Source organism: Hyperolius riggenbachi, chromosome 11 (assembly GCF_040937935.1).
Source record: "Hyperolius riggenbachi isolate aHypRig1 chromosome 11, aHypRig1.pri, whole genome shotgun sequence".
Lineage (NCBI taxonomy): Eukaryota > Metazoa > Chordata > Amphibia > Anura > Hyperoliidae > Hyperolius > Hyperolius riggenbachi.
Window position 1 is genome coordinate 106,323,397 of NC_090656.1, and position 19,357 is coordinate 106,342,753.

At 45.8% G+C, this 19,357-nt stretch overlaps 2 protein-coding genes across 7 annotated transcripts in view; both read right to left on the reverse strand.

Moving 5' to 3' along the window:
- Nucleotides 1–401, reverse strand: part of LOC137538100 (4-galactosyl-N-acetylglucosaminide 3-alpha-L-fucosyltransferase 9-like) — a 67,485-nt gene extending 67,084 nt beyond the window's left edge. Inside the window, exon 1 of the mRNA XM_068260105.1 lies at nucleotides 307–401. The gene's annotated coding sequence lies outside the window, so the exon portion shown is untranslated. The remainder of the gene's footprint in view (nucleotides 1–306) is intronic.
- The window catches only part of VWCE (von Willebrand factor C and EGF domains), a 448,320-nt gene that overhangs the window by 214,310 nt on the left and 214,653 nt on the right, over nucleotides 1–19,357 (reverse strand). For 3 of the 6 annotated variants that reach the window (XM_068260102.1, XM_068260101.1, XM_068260098.1), the window contains exon 31: nucleotides 16,818–19,158. The gene's annotated coding sequence lies outside the window, so the exon portion shown is untranslated. The remainder of the gene's footprint in view (nucleotides 1–16,817; nucleotides 19,159–19,357) is intronic. The other 3 variants (XM_068260103.1, XM_068260099.1, XM_068260100.1) reach the window with 3 other exon arrangements.

A 19,357-nucleotide genomic window follows, 5' to 3' on the forward strand; every position in this document is an offset into this window, starting at 1 on the left:
AGCAGTCAGGTAAAGTGCATTATTTTCAGTGTATGGTGAAGATGTGTGACTCCCTTCCCTGCACAGCAGAGTAACATGCTAAGAGACATTTACTTGGTGATCTGTTATCCTAATGTATGCCCAGAATCCCTGCTTGCTTTCACAGTGTCTATCCTGCTGCTGCTTCTCCCTGGATGTCAGACTCACACTAGTCACTAGTAATCCCTCCATGTCTGCTTCTCTCCCTGGTGTCAGCTATCAGACATTCATGATCTGCCCTTTAGTCCACTGGTGGTGTGAGTGAAGTCGTGGGGGAGAAACACTCACAGACACCGCTGATTTCTGACTACTGCAGCATCAGACATTCCTCCAGGCTCCAGCCTCCTGCTTCTCCTCCTCTCTTCTTCAATTCTTCTTAGCTTTTCAAACATCCGCACTCCCTGTCAGCTGAAACTGTATCCTTCCGCCCTGCAGCTGCAAAATCCTGTATCCTTACGCCTTTGAGTCAGCTAGTGTAAATATGCAGCGATCGGGACTATTTTGTACAGTGGAAATGCCCGTTCGGGGCACAGTCGGGCTGATACCAGCACGTGCTACAAATAAATTGAGCTTAACAACGACACTGATGAGGGCAGAACATTTAAGCAGCAGCAGCATGAGGGAAAGATTTTTTTTTAAAGTACACTCAGCTCTGGGGGGGGGGCTTTGGGGGAGGCTTACAGTTTGTCAGCTGGGGCTTCAGCCCCGGCAAGCCCCAGTGTAGCGCCGCCCCTGTCCGCCGCACTGCTCTCAGCTATACTAAGTATAGCTGAGAGTTAGACGCATTAGCGCTAGCTGCCGCTGCCCTCCCTGCCTCCACCCACCTGTCACCCTCACCCATGCTGACACCCAATGCACCCATGGGTGCCAGCATGGGTGAGGGTGACAGGTGGGGAGGGCAGCGGCAGCTAGCGCTAATGCGTCTATATAGACGCATAGACGCAACTCTCAGCTATACTTAGTATAGCTGAGAACAAAAAGCATCTTTAAATTTTGGCTCCAAGGCTCCCCATTGGTTCCTTATCGACCAATGGGGATCCTCCTGATCCCCATTGGTCTGTTAAGGAACCAATGGGGACCATTGGAGCTAAAATTTAAAGATGCTTTTTGCTCTTAGCTATACTAAGTATAGCTAAGAGCAGTGAGTGCGTCGGAGGCGGCGTGTGTGGCGTCGGGGCGGCGGAGATCTTCAATCAACATGTAACTGAAGGTCGCAAGATGGAGGATACTGTCGTGGGACCTAATTGACGTGGGATTTTTTTCTTAAAGGTACAGGTAAGTATTTCTGGTGAATTTAGAACATTAAAGGACTTTTCTCGTTGTTGTGTTTTTATTTCATTTAACCCTTTATGGAAATGGGTAAGGGGTACTCCTGCACCCCTATACTCATTTCTCCTGGGAGGGGGGCAGGCATCTGGGTTCCCCTTCTTAAAGGGGACTCCCAGATGCCACCATGAACCCCCCCCAGGGAGTCGTCGCCCCCACCTCCTCCTGGGGCACCGGAGGTGGGGAAGAGCCCCTTGTCCATGGATTGGACAAGGGCTCCGGGGGGGAGGGGAAGGCTTGGCCGCCCCTCCCCCCCGAAGCCCCCCCATACCATGGACCATGCGGGCTGGTATAGCTCAGGGTGCGAAGCCCCAGTCGGCCGGGGCTACGCATTCTGGCTATCCCAGCCTGCATGGGAGACAAGGGGTTACAGAGGCTCGGGAGGGGGGACCCCACGTCATTTTTTTCAAAACTTTTCCCACACTCTGAACATAACCCAAAAATTTTAATTTAAAAAATAAATAAATAAAATTTTTCAATTTTTTTTTTAAAATATTGTTTCCCAGTATCTTTTTAACATATCCTGCAAATTTGGTGTTGCTAGGATTTAAGGGGACTTTGCTATTAACTGCTAAAGTCGGCGGGAAAAGTTTCCACGGGAATGTCAGTACGCGATTTAAATAGTTACATTTCCTTTGAAGATTTAAGATCGATTTTCTCAAAAACTATAAAGTCTTTTTGAACAATTTTTTTTTCTTCGTGTTCCCACTATTTTTCTTAACATTCCCTACACATTTGGTGTTTCTGACATTTAAAGGGGCTTTGCTATTAACCGCTAAAGTCGGCGGGCGTTTAATTTTCCCACGGTCAGAAGAAGAATATTCAAAATCGATTTTCTCAAAAACTATAAGGTCTTTTTGAAAGAATTTTTTTCCTCTTGTTCACAATATTCTTCTTAACATTCCCTGCAAATTTGGTGTTTTTAGCTTTTAAGGGGGCTTTGCTATTAAACATTAAAGCCGGCGGGCAGATATTTTCCAAACGGCAGCAAAGCAGGGGTTAAAACGATAAATATCGTTTGGGAGCAATACAAATATAAATATAAACGATAAATATCGTTTTTAAAGCCGGCGCCATTTTTTAGCTGTCAAAAACGAAAAATAACTAGTGATAATGGTTCTCTATGGGGCGCCGTTTTTTAACTACGATAAATGGCGCCATTTTTAACGGACCCCTGGCAAACCAGCCATGATGAATGCCTTGACAAAATAAGAGCACTAGTCACGGCTCATCCAGTCCTCAGATACTATGATGTCAAGGAAGAAGTAACAATTTAATGTGATGCTAGTGAGAAAGGACTTGGAGCAACTCTTTTGCAAAACGGTCAGCCTGTTGCCTTTGCATCACGAGCACTGTCACCAACAGAGCAGAGATATGCCCAGATTGAAAAGGAATGTTTGGCCATTGTTTTTGGCTGTCAGAAATTCGATCAGTATATACATGGAAAGATGCTTGTTAACGTTGAGTCAGATCACAAACCACTGGAAAGTATTTTCAAGAAACCTCTTCTAGGAGCTCCAAAACGTCTACAGCGCATGATGCTACAGTTACAAAAATACAACTTAAAAGTTATGTACAAAAAGGGCTCTGAGATGTACATTGCAGATTTCCTGTCCAGAGCAGCATTGCCACAGAAACATGTCACAGGAGATACCCGACATTATGACATATTTTCCAGTCAAGCTGAAGAAGATTTTCAGCATGAGGTAGAGCAGATTAACTTTACAGAATATTTGAGAGTGTCAGACTCCAGACTGCAACAAATTCAACACCATACTGGGCAAGATGAAGTAATACAGTCACTGAAAACAACTGTTCTATCAGGTTGGCCTGATAAAAGGGAACAAACGCCAGTGTGTATTAGAGACTTCTGGGGTTTTAGAGATGAAATCACCATGCAGAACGGAATTTTGTATAAAGGACACAGAGTCATCATACCCAAAAGTATGCATCCAGAAATGATAACACGAATCCACTCGAGTCACCTAGGCATAGATGCATGTCTTCGCAAGGCAAAGGATGTGATATTTTGGCCACAAATGGGTCCAGATCTGATTGCTGCAATTCAGGACTGCAATACTTGCAATGAATTTCTACGCAGGCAGACGAAGGAACCTCTTATGACACACAGTTTACCAACTCTACCCTGGAGTAAGCTGGGAATGGACCTGTTCTCTGTGCATGGACAGGACTATTTGATAGTAGTCGATTACTACTCAGACTTCTGGGAGATAGATGCATTAACTGACACAACGTCAAGGACAATAATTGAATGCTGCAAGATACATTTTAGTCGGCATGGAATACCTAACTTGGTCATTACAGATAATGGACCACAATTCGTCAACTCTGAGTTTGACCAATTTGTTAGAAAGTGGGAATTTGAACACATCATCCCCGTACCACAGCCAATCCAATGGCAAGGCCGAATCAGCTGTTAAAATAGCAAAGACACTTATAAAGAAAGCCATGAGAGATGGCAAGGATCTTTGGAAAGCTGTCTTAGATTGGAGAAATACACCAACAGAAGGGAATAAAAGTAGTCCAGCCCAAAGGCTTATGTCTAGAAGAACACAAACTCTTCTTCCCACAGCTCAAAGGCTACTGGTTCCCAAAGTGATTGACGGAGTAGTCGAACAACTTGAACTTAAACGCAAAAAAGCAAAATTGCACTATGATAAAGGAGCCAAGGAACTCCCTGAGTTGACTATAGGGCAATCAGTACGCATGCAACCAGCACCTTCCTCAGGTGACGGACTGTGGCGGAAAGGAACATGTGTACAGCAAGTTGCTCCACGCTCATATGTAGTGGAAGCTGACGGACATTTGTACCGAAGGAACAGGAGATTTCTTAGAGCAAGAGAGGAGAGAAGTGATACAGATAATGAGGAACCCTCTACGACGGACAGGGACAGTCCAGCTGTGAACATACCTGACAATACATTGCTACATGAATCGGAGTTGGGGTCACCTGCAGATGATGATTCTGCACCCCCTCGTTGCACTCGAACTCGAGTTACCAGAACACCGTTGAAATATAGAGACTACATCCTCTAACTTGTTTTTTCCTTAGATGCAGCAGTCCACAAACTGTCTTATGTTTAGCATTTACTTATATTTGCAAAAGAAGGGAGATGTTAGGATATATAGATTTATATATCTGCTGCCACTTACAGTAATCTAAAAGTACTGCTGCTGCCACCTACAGTACAATTCTAGTACTGTATTCTAGCTGTATGTTAATGTTGTGTCTCAATAAAGTTGGTTGTTGTTCCTCTGACCATGAGGCTGAGTTAACAACTCCAGGACGGGTGCCTCCGCCCGTGGCAAGACGGCGGCCAAATCCGGGAGGCCGGCCCAGCTTCAGGGACACTCTTCTTCAGGCTCGTCCGGACCTTGGAGGTGCGTGCCTCGACTTCTAGCCAGGCCATGCAGTCCTCCTCTGCTGGTGTGACGGCTGCCCAGCCTTCTGGGCTGGCTTCCCCCCTTATTTCTCCCCCTCCTGCCGGCCAAAGAGGGCACCAGAAAGGAAAAAGGCCCCAATCCAGGGGCAAAGAGCAAAGAAGCCCTCCTCGAGGAGTCGCCGGGGTTTCCTCCAGGCAGAGCTCAGGCTCCTCCTCGGAGGGTGAAGTGTCAGACGATGGCCTTCCTGATGGATCCGGTGCTGCGGCTGACCTGGGCTCAAGCTCGGTGCAGCCAGGTGAGACTGGGGGTTCTTATTATGGGGGGCTGGGGTGGGCTGTGCGGTTAGGGGTAGCAATGTTGCTGTTCCTTTAAACACTGTGCCTGTTGCTACATCTGCTTTGCCTGCTTCTGCTTTGGCTTTGGTGTATTCTTTGTTGTTAGGCTTACGTGATGTTTTGCAAGTGCCGCCAGTTTCCCCACCTATTTCTACACCCCCGGCTAACCCGACGATCGCTTGGGTGGGTACCCCGGGTCAAGCTGTAGTTCCGCTGCTGCAGGTTTTACCTTCACACTTACCTTCCGTTCCTGCGGCTGCGGTGAATCCAGACTTTTCAGGCACCGGTCTTATACCAGTTCCTTTACCCGCCCCTGTAGCAGTACCCCCTCCCACCCTGTTATGTGATCAGATCAGGTTGGGGGATGCGGCAAAAGGGGAGGTTTACCTTTGCTTCGAGGGCCCTTTAGGGACTCACTTAAAGCAGGAGGTAAGAGAGCGTATATGGAGAGGGGAATACGTAGAGATTTTCTCTTTGCTTCAGCTGGAGAAATTTAATCTGGATAGGGCAAAGCCAGATGAAAGTAAGAAGGAGGCGTTATCGATTGATTCTGCGTACGTTTCAAAACTAGCTACAAGCCTTTTCCATTTTGGCGAGCGTGATCGGGGAGCGACAACCAGAATGTTGCTCTGCTTTATTTTGTTATTTGGAATGCATTGGATAGGCTCATCGTGCTTACGGCGGCATAGCCTGGCTACGGTACGATGAGCAATTCCGACAACGAAAAGCGGTGCGTCCTGTGATACGCTGGGATCAGAAGGACATCACGCTGTGGATTGAATTGACGATGCCATCGGGTCATAGCAGCCAGCCCTTTCAGAGTGGGGCCAGTGGTTCAGGATCCGCAAAGAAAAAAGGGTTGTGTTGGCAATTCAATGAAGGGTCTTGCGGTTTCGGGAGCTCGTGTCGCTTCAAGCACGAGTGTTCGTCCTGCAATGGCAGTCACCCCTCCTCAAAGTGTTATAAGGCGGGAAAAGGACGTTCCAATGAGTCTTCAGGTAAGAGGGAAGACTCCGGTGAGGGTTCAAGGGATGGAGCGATTTCTAAGTAGATACCCAGATTCAGCCGCTGCCGCTTTTCTGTTTCAAGGTTTTACAGACGGGTTTGTAATTCCCAGTGTTTGCAATTTGACTTCCGCCCCCCCCCCCCCCCCCCTTATCGCAATTTGAAGTCGGTGGCCTTGTGCCCTGATGTCATCTCTCAAAAATTGACCAAGGAGGTTTCATTGGGGCGCATGGCGGGTCCATTTAGGGAACCTCCGCTGGAAGACCTTGTGGTTTCCCCGCTGGGCTTAGTACCCAAAAAAGAACCGAACGCGTTTCGTCTCATACATCACCTTTCATACCCGAAAGGTACGTCGGTCAATGACGGTATAGATCGGGACAATCATCTGTGGTTTATACGTCATTCGACGAGGCCGTGAAATGGGTGAGGCGCTGTGGTCAAGGGGCGTTGCTGGCAAAGACGGATGTGGAATCTGCATTCCGTTTGTTGCTGGTGCATCCCGACAGTTTTCGCTTACTTGGTTGTTTTTGGGACAACAGTTTTTTCGTAGATCTGTGGCTGCCTATGGGTTGCTCCATCTCTTGCCAATATTTCGAGTCCTTTAGTACATTCCTGGAATGGGTGGTAAAAGACATTTCGGGTTTGGGGTCGGTCATTCATTATCTGGATGACTTCTTGTTTCTGGGTTCCAAGGACTCGCAGCATTGCAGGTACCTTTTGGCAACCATGCAACAAGTTTGTAAGTCTTTTCGTGTTCCACTGGCCAGCGAAAAGACTGAAGACCCTCAGACAACCATCAAGTTTTTGGGTATTACGATCGATTCGGTCGCCATGGAATGTCACTTACCAGATGACAAAGTGGCGGATCTTCGACTCACGATAATGGAGGCACTGGCAAAGAGAAAGATCACTTTGCGTGCACTACAGTCCTTAATGGGCAAGCTGAATTTTAGAATAATGCCCATGGGGCGCATTTTCTGCAGGCGGTTGGCAGCAGCCACGGCTGGAGTTTCAGTTCCTCACCATCGTATTCGCTTGGTCAGTGACATGCGGGAGGATTTGGCAATGTGGTTGTCCTTTTTAGCTGATTTCAACGGGCGTTCGGTATGGATGGCCGAGAATATTGATAACTTCGACCTGGAGCTGTTTACCGACGCCTCAAGTGCGTGCGGCTATGGAGCCTATTTGGCAGGTCAGTGGAGCACAGAACCCTGGCCAGGTGACTGGGTTCAGGCAGGATTTACAAAAAATCTATTGTTGTTGGAATTATTTCCCATTATAGTGACAGTGGAGTTGTGGGGTGCCAATCTCCGCAACAAGAGGATCAGGTTGAATTGTGATAATTTGGGTGTCGTATTGGCCATCAATCGGGTCTCGGCATCCTCCCCTCCTGCTGTTCATCTGCTTCGTCATCTGGTGTTAGTCTGTCTCCGCAACAACATGTTTGTCCATGCTGTACATCTGCCTGGAACGGCTAACAACGTGGCTGACGCCCTCTCTTGTTTCCAGTGGGATCGTTTCCGAAGAGAAGCCCCGGGAGCCGAGCAACAGGGCCTTTGCTGCCCGGAGGCCTTGTGGATGATTCCTTTCGGAAGAGACAGGAAAGGATGCAACAGTCGGTATCGTCCTCCACTTGGAACGCGTATACGGCCGTATGGGCCCAATGGAAAGAAATTATACAGACCAGTGGCGCGGGTGATTCGTCAGAGGAACGGTTGTGTGTTCTGTTCCATTTTATGGCACAGAATAGGGGCGAGGGTGTTTCACCCTCGGTTTTAGCGGAAAAACTCACAGCTCTTGCCTTTTTATTTAAAATGCAAGGAGCTCCAGATATTACGAAAGATTTGCGGGTACTTTTAGCTCTGAGGGGCTATAGGTCGGGTCTTTCTGTGCGTGACACGCGTCGTCCTGTGTCTTTTACAATTTTGTCTGCTATGTTCGAGCATTTGGTCGATGTATGTCTGTCTTCTTATGAAGTCTGTCTGTTTGCTGCTGCATTTTTGCTTGCTTTTTTCGGTGCGTTCAGGATAGGGGAGTTAGTTAGTGCTAGCAAGGTTAAGCAAGGGGGTTTACTACAAGGTGATGTTTCCGTAGTACCTGATTCGGTGTTAGTTTACCTTCGCAGGTCAAAAACTGATAAGTTGGGAAAAGGCAGGTTGGTTACCCTCTTCCCGGTGCAGGGGTCCCCTGTCTGCCCGGTTGGAGCAGTTAGGTCCTTTTTGGAAGTTAGATCCAATCAAGGAATATCCTTTTTGTGTCATGAGGGGGGATCCGCCTTGTCCCGTTTTCAATTTGTGGCAGTTTTTAGAAAACTGCTTAGCCTTCTGGGTTACGATCCCCTTAGCTTTGCATCCCACTCCTTCCGGATTGAGGCCGCTACAGAAACGGCAAGGTGGGGTTTAACCACTTGCCGACCGCCCACAGCCGATAGGCGGCGGCAAAGTGGATCCCTAAAGGACCGCAATACGCCCATGGGCGTTGCGTCCTTTTCACATGCCGGGGGAGCGATCGCGTCATTGATGACGTGCGCTTTCCCCAGCAACTGGCTCCGCCCACCCACCGGAACATCCCGCCGGCCATACGGAAGCGCCGGCGGGATGTTAACCCCGCGATCGCCGCTACAAAGTGTATAATACACTTTGTAATGTATACAAAGTGTATTATACAGGCTGCCTCCTGCCCTGGTGGTCCCAGTGTCCGAGGGACCACCAGGGCAGGCTGCAGCCACCTTATGTCGCACCCAGACACACTGATCTGCCCCCCCTGCCCCCTGATCGCCCACAGCACCCCTCAGACCCCCCCCCCCCCGCCCAGCCCCCAGACCACTGTTTGCACCCAATCACCCCCCTAATAACCCATCAATCACTCCCTGTCACTATCTGTCAACGCTATTTTTTTCTTATTCGCCCCCCTGCCCCCTCCTGATCACCCCCCCACCCCTCAGATTCTCCCCAGACCCCCCCTCCCCCCTGTGCACTGTATGCATCTATCCCCCCTGATCACCTGTCAATCACCCATCAATCACCCCCTGTCACTGCCACCCAACAATCAGCCCCTAACCTGCCCCTTGCGGGCAATCTGATCACCCACCCACACCAATAGATCGCCCGCAGATCCGACATCAGATCACCTCCCAAGTGCAGTGTTTACATCTGTTCTCTACCCTAAACACCCACTAATTACCCATCAATCACCCATCAATCACCCCCTATCACCACCTGTCACTGTTACCTATCAGCTCAGACCCTAATCTGCCCCTTGCTGGCACCCAATCACCCGCCCACACGCTCAGATTGCCCTCAGACCCCCCCCCCCCCCTTATCAATTCGCCAGTGCATTAATTACATCTGTTCTTCCCTGTAATAACCCACTGATCACCTGTCAATCACCTATCACCCATCAATCACCCCCTGTCACCCCCTGTCACTGCCACCCATCAATCAGCCCCTGTCACTGCCACCCATCAATCACCCCCTGTCACTGCCACCCATCAATCAGTCCCTAACCTGCCCCTTGCGGGCAATCTGATCACCCACCCATCCGATCGCCTGCAGACCCGCAGTCAGATCACCTCCCAAGTGCATTGCATCTGTTCTCTCCTCTAAACACCCACTAATTACCCATCAATCACCCCCTGTCACTGCTACCCATCAGATTAGACCCCTATCTGCCCCTAGGGCACCCAATCGCCCACACCCTCAGACCCCAGCCCTGTTCACCTCGCCAGTGCATTACTTGCATCTATTCCCCCCACTAATCACACCTTGAGACACCCATCAATCACCTCCTGTCACCACCTGTCACCCCCTAGCACACCTACCCATCAGATCAGGCCCTAATTTGCCCCGTGTGGGCTCCTGATCACTTGGCCAAACCCTCAGATCCCCCTCAGACCCCCTTCCGATCACCTCCCTAGTGCATTGAGTGCATCTATTTTCCCCTCTAATCACCCCCTGAGACACCCAGCAATCACCTCCTGTCACCCCCCTAGCACTCCTATCCATCAGATCAGGCCCAATACAACCTGTCATCTAAAAGGCCACCCTGCTTATGACCGGTTCCACAAAATTTGGCCCCTCATAGACCACCTGTCATCAAAATTTGCAGATGCTTATACCCCTGAACCGTCATTTTGAGACATTTGGTTTCCAGACTACTCACGGTTTTGGGCCCGTAAAATGCCAGGAGGGCGGTATAGGAACCCCACAAGTGACCCCATTTTAGAAAAAAGACACCCCAAGGTATTCTGTTAGGTGTATGACGAGTTCATAGAAGATTTTATTTTTTGTCAAAAGTTAGCGGAAATTGATTTTTATTGTTTTTTTTTTCACAAAGTGTCATTTTTCACTAACTTGTGACAAAAAATAAAATCTTCTATGAACTCACCATACTCCTAACGGAATACCTTGGGGTGTCTTCTAAAATGGGGTCATTTGTGGGGTTCCTATACTGCCCTGGCATTTTAGGGGCCCTAAACTGTGAGGAGTAGTCTTAAAAACAAATGTCTCAAAATGACCTGTGAAATCCTAAAGGTACTCATTGGACTTTGGGCCCCTTAGCGCATTTAGGGTGCAAAAAAGTGCCACACATGTGGTATCGCCGTACTCAGGAGAAGTAGTATAATGTGTTTTGGGGTGTATTTTTACACATACCCATGCTGAGTGGGAGAAATATCTCTGTAAATGGACAATTGTGTGTAAAAAAAATTAAACAATTGTCATTTACAGAGATATTTCTCCCACCCAGCATGGGTATGTGTAAAAATACACCCCAAAAAACTTAATACTACTTCTCCTGAGTACGGCAATACCACATGTGTGGCACCTTTTTGCAGCCTAACTGCGCTAAGGGGCCCAAAGTCCAATGAGCACCTTTAGGCTTTACAGGGGTGCTTACAATTTAGCACCCCCCAAAATGCCAGGACAGTAAACACACCCCACAAATGACCCCATTTTGGAAAGTAGACCCTTCAAGGTATTCAGAGAGGAGCATAGTGAGTCCGTGGCAGATTTCATTTTTTTTCGTTGCAAGTTAGAAGAAATGGAAACTTTTTTTTTTTTTTGTCACAAAGTGTCATTTTCCGCTAACTTGTGACAAAAAATAAAATCTTCTATGAACTCATCATGCCTCTCAGTGAATACTTTGGGATGTCTTCTTTCCAAAATGGGGTCATTTGGGGGGTATTTATACTATCCTGGAATTTTAGCACCTCATGAAACATGACAGGTGGGCAGAAAAGTCAGAGATGCTTGAAAATGGGAAAATTCACTTTTGGCACCATAGTTTGTAAACGCTATAACTTTTACCCAATCCAATAAATATACACTGAATGTTTTTTTTTTTATCAAAGACATGTAGCAGAATAACTTTCGCGCTCAAATGTATAGGAAATTTTACTTTATTTGAAAAATGTCAGCACAGAAAGTTAAAAAAGTCATTTTTTTGACAAAATTCATGTCTTTTTTGATGAATATAATAAAAAGTAAAACTCGCAGCAGCAATCAAATAGCACCAAAAGAAAGCTGTATTAGTGAAAAGAAAAGGAGGTAAAATTCTTTTAGGTGGTAGGTTGTATGACTGAGCAATAACCGTGAAAGCTGCAGTGGTCTGAATGGAGAAAAAGGCTCTGGTCCCTAAGGGGTAGAAAGACTGTGGTCCTCAAGTGGTTAAGCAATACCTGGATAAAACGTATTGGCAGATGGGAGTCAGCTCGTTTTCTCTCTTATGTCAGGCCGCATCTTTTGTGATCAAGTATGCTGGGTTCAGGTTCAGTTTTTGACATACGCGTTTCTTTAGTTATTATGTGTTTCAGACGCCTCACCTTGCCTGGTCTGGATCCTTGGCCATTCGTACGTTGCCTGGGGAGTCCGGCGGGCAGGAGCAAGGCCCGAGGGCCGCCACTTGGGTATATCTCGAGACCAGGCTCTTTTAAGATGGATCGGGGTTCCCGGTATGCTGTGGTCTCGAGTGGTGCCAAAGGTCTACAGCTTTGCCAGGCTGGATCGCCCACCTGATGTTTTAGTTATCCACGCCGGTGGGAACGACCTGGCATCATGCCCTACCCAGCATATTGCCAGGGATATAAAATTTGATTTTTTTGCGGCTGAGATCCAGCTTCCCAGATATGGTCGTGGTCTGGTCGGAGATGGAGGGCCGGCTCAGGTGGAGGCAGGCGAGATCGGTGGATAGGATGAACAGGGCATGGATAAAATTAAATAGGGAGGTCTCGCGTTTTGTAGCGCATAATGGTGGGGTGGCTGTGCATCACTCAGACTTAGAGATGGACACGTCCAGGTTCCAGAGGTTGGACAGAGTCCATCTTAATGCAGTGGGTACAGGCCTGTGGACCCTGGCTCTCAGTGAGGGAATCCAGAGAGTGTTGAGTATGTGGCGTGCCGGGCAGGCATGAGGTGTCCTGCCAGCTCGGTGTGGAGGGGGTTCGGTATCCGGAGGTGGTTAAGAACTGGGAGGTGGGGTTGCGCCTTGGTGCGTATACCTCCGAAGAAGGTCAACGGCTTCAAAATGACCGTGTTGGGCGGAATACAGCTGTCCTTGAGTCATTGTTCGCGGCTGGGGGCCAGTGCTATGAGCTGTATTTCCGTTATGTTAACGTGTGTTACGTGTACCTCCGGATCCCTCCCCCTTTTTGTTTTGTTCCCTAAATTTTGCACTATTGTTAAGTTCAATAAAGACTAAGGGCTGCTCTGGCCTTTATTTTTCCACGTCAATTGCAGTCCTGCGTTTTTGTTATAATAGTAGGAATTGTATAAGTTTGATGGTAAAATAAATGTGGATGATGTTGGGAAGGATGGGGTGATAGGCTATGCCCTCATCAAGAAAAGCCCGGACTGGGGGCCGCAGGACCTGGGGAGGGCACGCATGATGGGGCTAAATTCGCTTCCATCCTGGGAAGGGGTTAAACTGGGGAGCCTCGGTGAGTCACATCCGGACTGGCCAATCGGGGAATAGAAGGGGCGGGGCAGGCGGGAGAAAAGGGGTTAAGTAGTGGGGGCGGAGCTAGTGGCGGCAAAGTTCGCCGGAAAAGAGAAAGTTCCCTCCCTCCCTTTAGATTAGGCTGTTTTGCTGTGTCTCTCTCTGTGTTTTTTCTTTGTCATTGCAGCTGGAGGGGGTTCGGTATCCGGAGGTGGTTAAGAACTGGGAGGTGGGGTTGCGCCTTGGTGCGTATACCCCTGAAGAAGGTCAACGGCTTCAAAATGACTGTGTTGGGCGGAATACAAGAGCTGTATTCCCGTTATGTTAACGTGTGTTACGTGTACCTCCGGATCCCTGTCCCTTTTTGTTTTGTTTTCTAAATTTTGCACTATTGTTAAAGAGACACTGAAGCGAAAAAAAATATGATATAGTGAATTGGTTGTGTACTATGAATAATTACTAGAAGATTAGCAGCAAAGAAAATATTCTCATACTTTTATTTTCAGGTATATAGTGTTTTTTCTTACATTGCATCATTCTATAATATGTGCAGATTACACAACACTCAGCATTCAAAATGAGTCTTTCAGAGCAGTCTGTGAAGTAATGACCTCTCCTCTAGCAGAGGAAAAGTAAATAGTCCAGGAACAGTTGAGATAATAAAAGTCAGATAACAGCCCTCTCCACGACTAACTTAGTCGGAGAGCTTAATGGCTTGTTTGCATAGAGATAACAACTGGAGTTTCTCAACTCTTCCTGTACTGGAAACAATTACACTGATGTATCTGATCTTCATGTTTTATTTCTTAGCTGTGCTACACATACAAATCATAATATCATCATTTTTTTTTTTCGCTTCAGTGTCTCTTTAAGTTCAATAAAGACTATGGCCCCATTCACACTTACGTTTTGCCTTGCAAACGGACCGGATCCTGATCGGATCAGGATCCGATCAGGATCCGGTCCGTTTGCATCAGGCATGCATCAGGCTGCCATCAGGATCTGTGGGCAAAAAATAGCGAAATTAAATAAAAAAATGTTGGGGTCAGCAGAAGGTGCACCTGGTGCACCTGTAGAATCAGGTTCCTGCGCTGTAGGCCTCACCTCCACCTCCAACATTCTGCCAAAACAGCTCCAGCACGTCTGTCACTGCTGCTCCACTCCAGACATGCTTGGCCCATGTGTCCCCATCCGAAATGGCCGCTTGGATACGCATAGGAAGTGGGGTAGAATGTCAGGTTTTTGTAGGCAGTGTGTTCTGTGCCTTCCGTTCCCCATTGGTTTCTGTGTGCCTGATGGTGCTGTCAGGTTCCGGTCAGGCTCCGGTCAGGATGCGTGGGCCGGAGATCCGGACCCAAAAAATAGCGCATGTTGGAAAAGAGTCCGGAGTCCGGATCCGATCCGGCTCCGGTACGTACGGAACGGACGCGTGTGAACGTCCGCATAGACATTACATTGCTATGCGGAACGTACGTTCCGTTTGTACAGTATGCGTTCCGGATCCGATCCGGAAAATCCTGATAGCGAACGCTAATGTGAACCGGGCCTAAGGGCTGCTCTGGCCTTTATTTTTCCATGTCAATTGCAGTCCTGCGTTTTTGTTATAATAGTAGGAATTGTATAAGTTTGATGGTAAAATAAATGTGGGATGGTGTTGGGAAGGATGGGGTGATAGGCTATGCCCTCATCATGAGAAAATTAATACCACGGTTGCCAATAAATGAAACATTTAAAAAAAAATGAGGTCCTTGGATTGATAGGAGTGGCTTTGAGGGTGATATTTGGTAGATTCATTTTATGTGTGGTTGAAAGTCCCTTGCCCTGCTAACAGAGAAATGATAGGCTTTCTCTTCTTAATATTACAACATGGAGACATCACTAGGTGGCAATACTCTGCAACACGCTATCCCCCTCTCTCTGGCAGTGATGGTTTGTATACATCCAATTTCTAATTAACATTATCTGCATGTTTTACGAGATATTTCCAGTGGAATGTAATGATATTTTGACCTGAACAAGACAATATATTTGCTTTTCTGTATTCTACTGTCTATGTCTTGTAATTATGTTATGACTGTGGGTTGTCACCCACCCACGTGCTTTGGATGTTTGACGTTTTTATGCTTCTATAATCAAAAAGATTAAAACTAAAAAATGATAAGTCACATAGCATACTTGTTCCCCTAAGTAAATGGGTTAATGCTTTAAAGAGGTTAGCGTGGATACTATGAGAGAGCCTGAACAAGGCGTACCTGCTAACATGTATTGCTTTTATGTGGAACTGATGTCTATTACATGCAGTTCTTAGCAGCTTTGTATATAGGTTGAGAAGTGCATAAGCTTAGTCTGTGCCTTTGCAGGAGGTGGGAGTCTTTTGTTCACCCACATATAGGACAGGTGCTGCTTGATCCAGAGCACTTGCTCTTTCTCTACCCATGTAAAATATTTAAAGAAACCCTAAAGCAAAAAAGTTAGATACTTAATTATGGGGAGGGAAGGCTCGGGATCCGATAGAGCTTACCCGGCCCTCTCTGCATCCCCACATTCCACTGCAGCCCCCTGTAAATTAATTTGACCTCACATTTGCGCAGTATGGATGCACCAATCCTTGGAAGCAGGGGCAGGCTGATGCAGAGGCGAGAGAGGCTCCAGTCTGAGGGTGCAGTGCAGGAGGGAGCGCACAACTCACTCAGCTATCATTCCCCTATTGTGTTTGAAGCAAGGAGAAATAAGAAAAGGTGATACATGGCAGTGACTGCCAGCCCGATAACTAGAGATTAAGGTGTTGGGAGGGGTTGGGGACCCTGGGATGACTCTTAGGGCTCTTTCACACTAGAGGCTGTGGTAGAAAAGGCTAAAAGGCTGCCTTTTGCTGTCCGCATTTTTGTAGCCTTTCCATAGCATTTTCAAAGCTTTTTTATAGCGTTTTACAGCTCATATGAAAACATCCTTTTTTTTTCTTTTAAAAAGAAGTCAACAAGTCAGCTGTGAAATGCTTTGAAGCTGTAAAAAAGCTGTAGTTTGCCTTTTCCATTGACTATCATTGAAACGCAAAAAGCCGACATCAGCTGTGAAAAGCTTTGAAAAAGCTCCGGGGAGCTTCAAACAGCAACGCCCAAAAAAGCTGCTTTAGGTGTGAAAGGTAAAATGAAAGTCTATGGACTTTTATTTTACCTTGGAAAACGCAAACTATGGTCTTGGCTGTAAAACGCCGAAACTAGCCTCTAGTAGTGTGAAAGAGCTCTTAGTGTAATAGTAATCAGTGTGTGACGGCTGGGGTGGGAGGGATGGAGGGGCGCACTTTGGTGTCTCAGACTTTGGTGCTGGAGGACCTTGTCCCGGCTCTGCTTGGAAGTACTCTGGGATGCAAGTACTTCCAAAGCCTTCTAAGGACTCCTGAAGACACAACCAGTAGAGCAGCAGAAGACATTTAAATCCACGCTTGGTTGTATCTACTAGGTGCCATCATTTTTTGAAAGTGGTCAACACAAATAGATATAAAACTAAATAAAAAGTAAACTTTTAGACTTGTAAATATTAAAAATTTTATTTGAAAATTGGCCAGTATAGCTCTCTTTCACCCAATGAATTAGCCGATTATTTTAAGACAGAAAAAAAGGTTTTTGTTACTCTTGTTATTTTATACAGATATAAATGAAACATGGATTTACAAATAAAACATTTAAATAATAATTAAATAACATAAAAATGGTGTTTAAAAATGTTATTTATAACCATTACTGAAAATAAACCAGGCCAGCTTAAATATTCAGAAGCCCTTTTTGGCATACTCACACAATATTTTCAAGTGTTCTGCTGTGGAATGTTTGTCACAAGTCAGGTGGAGATGAGTGAGAATGACAAGTTTGTACCAAAGCCGTCCAACCTTTTTTTTCAGAGGAAGCCACTTTTAAATAGCACATTTAATCAAGAGTCAACAGTTGAAAAACCATGGTAGCAGGGTAGTGCAGGAATCCGTATACCCGGATGCCGGTACCAAGCCTCGCTCAGGTCTCTCCCCCGAGTGTATGTTGTTCCAACAAGTGAATGAAGAGGTGGCACACCACTGGCTTTGCTATTCAAGCGTATATTGTGATGATCAGACAGAGCAATGCACATGATTGCAGTCACATGACTAATTCATTAAATTAAAGAAGAACTTTAACCAAGGATTGAGCTTCATTCTAATCAGTAACTGATACCCCCTTTCCCACAAGAAGTGTTTACCTTTCCTCGAATAGATCATCAAGGGGGTCTGTATGGCTGATATTGTGAGGGAACCCCTCCCACAGTATGATGTCATGACCAAGGTCCCAACAGTTTGCTGCTGTGAACCTTGTTGCATTGTGGGAAAGAATGTCTTTTTCCAACTGCCAAGCAAACAGTATCTCCCTCTGTGCACAGCACTCTCAGTAACAAATATTCTGTACAGATCACCTGGCAGAACAAGAGATGTCACCACCTGTGATAAATTTCAGAGCGTAAATCAGAAAGAGAAAAATATTTTACAATGGGCAAACACTGACTAAATCATTTATAAGTGAATATTGTAAAAAATAAGAAATTTTATTCACTATGTTATTTTCATTACAGTTCCTTTAGAAACGTTCTGCAATCAATGTTAAAGTCTGACAAATTTTAAACCGGGGACAGGATTGCTGAATCGCTTACTGCATGTTTTTGAATACCTAAATGAATACCTATAATTAAAAACATAATTACAGTTATCCTTGGAAACACATAGTTCACCTTCTATAATAAATGCAGCTACTCATCCCATGCCTATTCTGTGCAGAATAGGGTAGTGTGGCAGTAGTGACATCATTCCCCATCTACAGAATCAGTAGGGAGCATAAGGAGGTCAGTGAGCTTGGTACACTGTCTTATTCTGCATGTAACAGGATGGGTTCAGAAACAGCATTTAGTATTAAGGTGCATTTTTGGGGCTGTAGGAATACAGTGCTTGTATTTATCCTTTAGAACTGAACCTTTAGCAATTGAGGCCAATTGTTCATTGGCGTTTGTCATATCAACAGAGCATTTAGACATCAGCTACCTGCTAGACAACAAAGGAAATTAAATTGTTAGAAATCTTAATCTACTTCACCACTATGTTGGTTAACAGCAGAAATCATTCTAATGATATAAATAAAAACAGAGATCCTCTGAGGAATTAAATGAATTCAATTTGCAGGGGTTAATTTGTCAATGCACGTTGCAGTTTTCACATTAGAACAGATCCATGCAAGTAACCCTGGAGTGGATGATGATCCATTCAGATAAGTTCCCCAATATATCCTTAAACTGAAGTGTTTAATAGAAAACTAGATGCAGTTTCTTTCCATCTTTTCCTCTGTACCATCCAGCCATGTGAAAATCTTGCAGCTCAAATGGACTGGTGAGTAGATGAGTCAGAGTCGAACTTGCTAACTTACTTGTGATTACTTCTCATTTCTAATGAGCCATGCTGTCTGGTTGGAGAGACGGCAGCATGAGTCCTCAAAAGGGTGGAAAGGGGATATGAGTGATCATGTGGTATAAGCATCCCTGAGTGACCAGCACAATTTTTCATATAGCTAGAAAAGTAGTTCATTGCAGGAAACTGCATGTGTGCTTAATATGCTCTTCTGCCTGTTAACTCCTCTGAGTTAATTATGGATTCAAATATACGGATCCACTATATATTCACTTTAATAAGAAGATCAAACTTCTTGTCTAGTGTCCAGTATTATACCAGTATTACATATAGTAATAAAGTAGAGGTTTGGCATCATTTGTAAGAATGGTTTGCTGGTTAGCAGGTGTTCCAGAATAGAAGATGGCTTTGGCATTTGATTGTCCCATGGTGATGATGGCCAGATTCTAATGACTTTTTGGCAACAGTCAGTTTTTGATTACCAAGCAGCATAGGTAAAATTACTTATATTTCTTACACCCGGTATATTCTCATAAATGTAACAGAACACTCCTTTTACGGTCGTTTATATCAAAACGTCTTATCTGGAGAGAAGGTAAAGACCAGCTGAGTTTTGGCACATGGTGCACTTTGATGACTAGACGTTGCAGAGTGGAAAGGATACTTGACATTGAACTGTATCAGGATCTTGTATCACCTTTCTGTCCATGAAGAGGATCGCTGTAACAAGAATAAAAGAATTTGTGAATGCCAAATATGAGCTAATTTGTAAATTGGGGTCAGAAGCACAAGTATCACCAGATAGAAGATTGGAGAGTAGTAGAAAACCGGCAAACCCAAACTGCATTGTTTTAAAAACTGTGACATTAGGTGACGACATTTGCAACCCTCACCTAGATTACTGTATATCAGAACATAA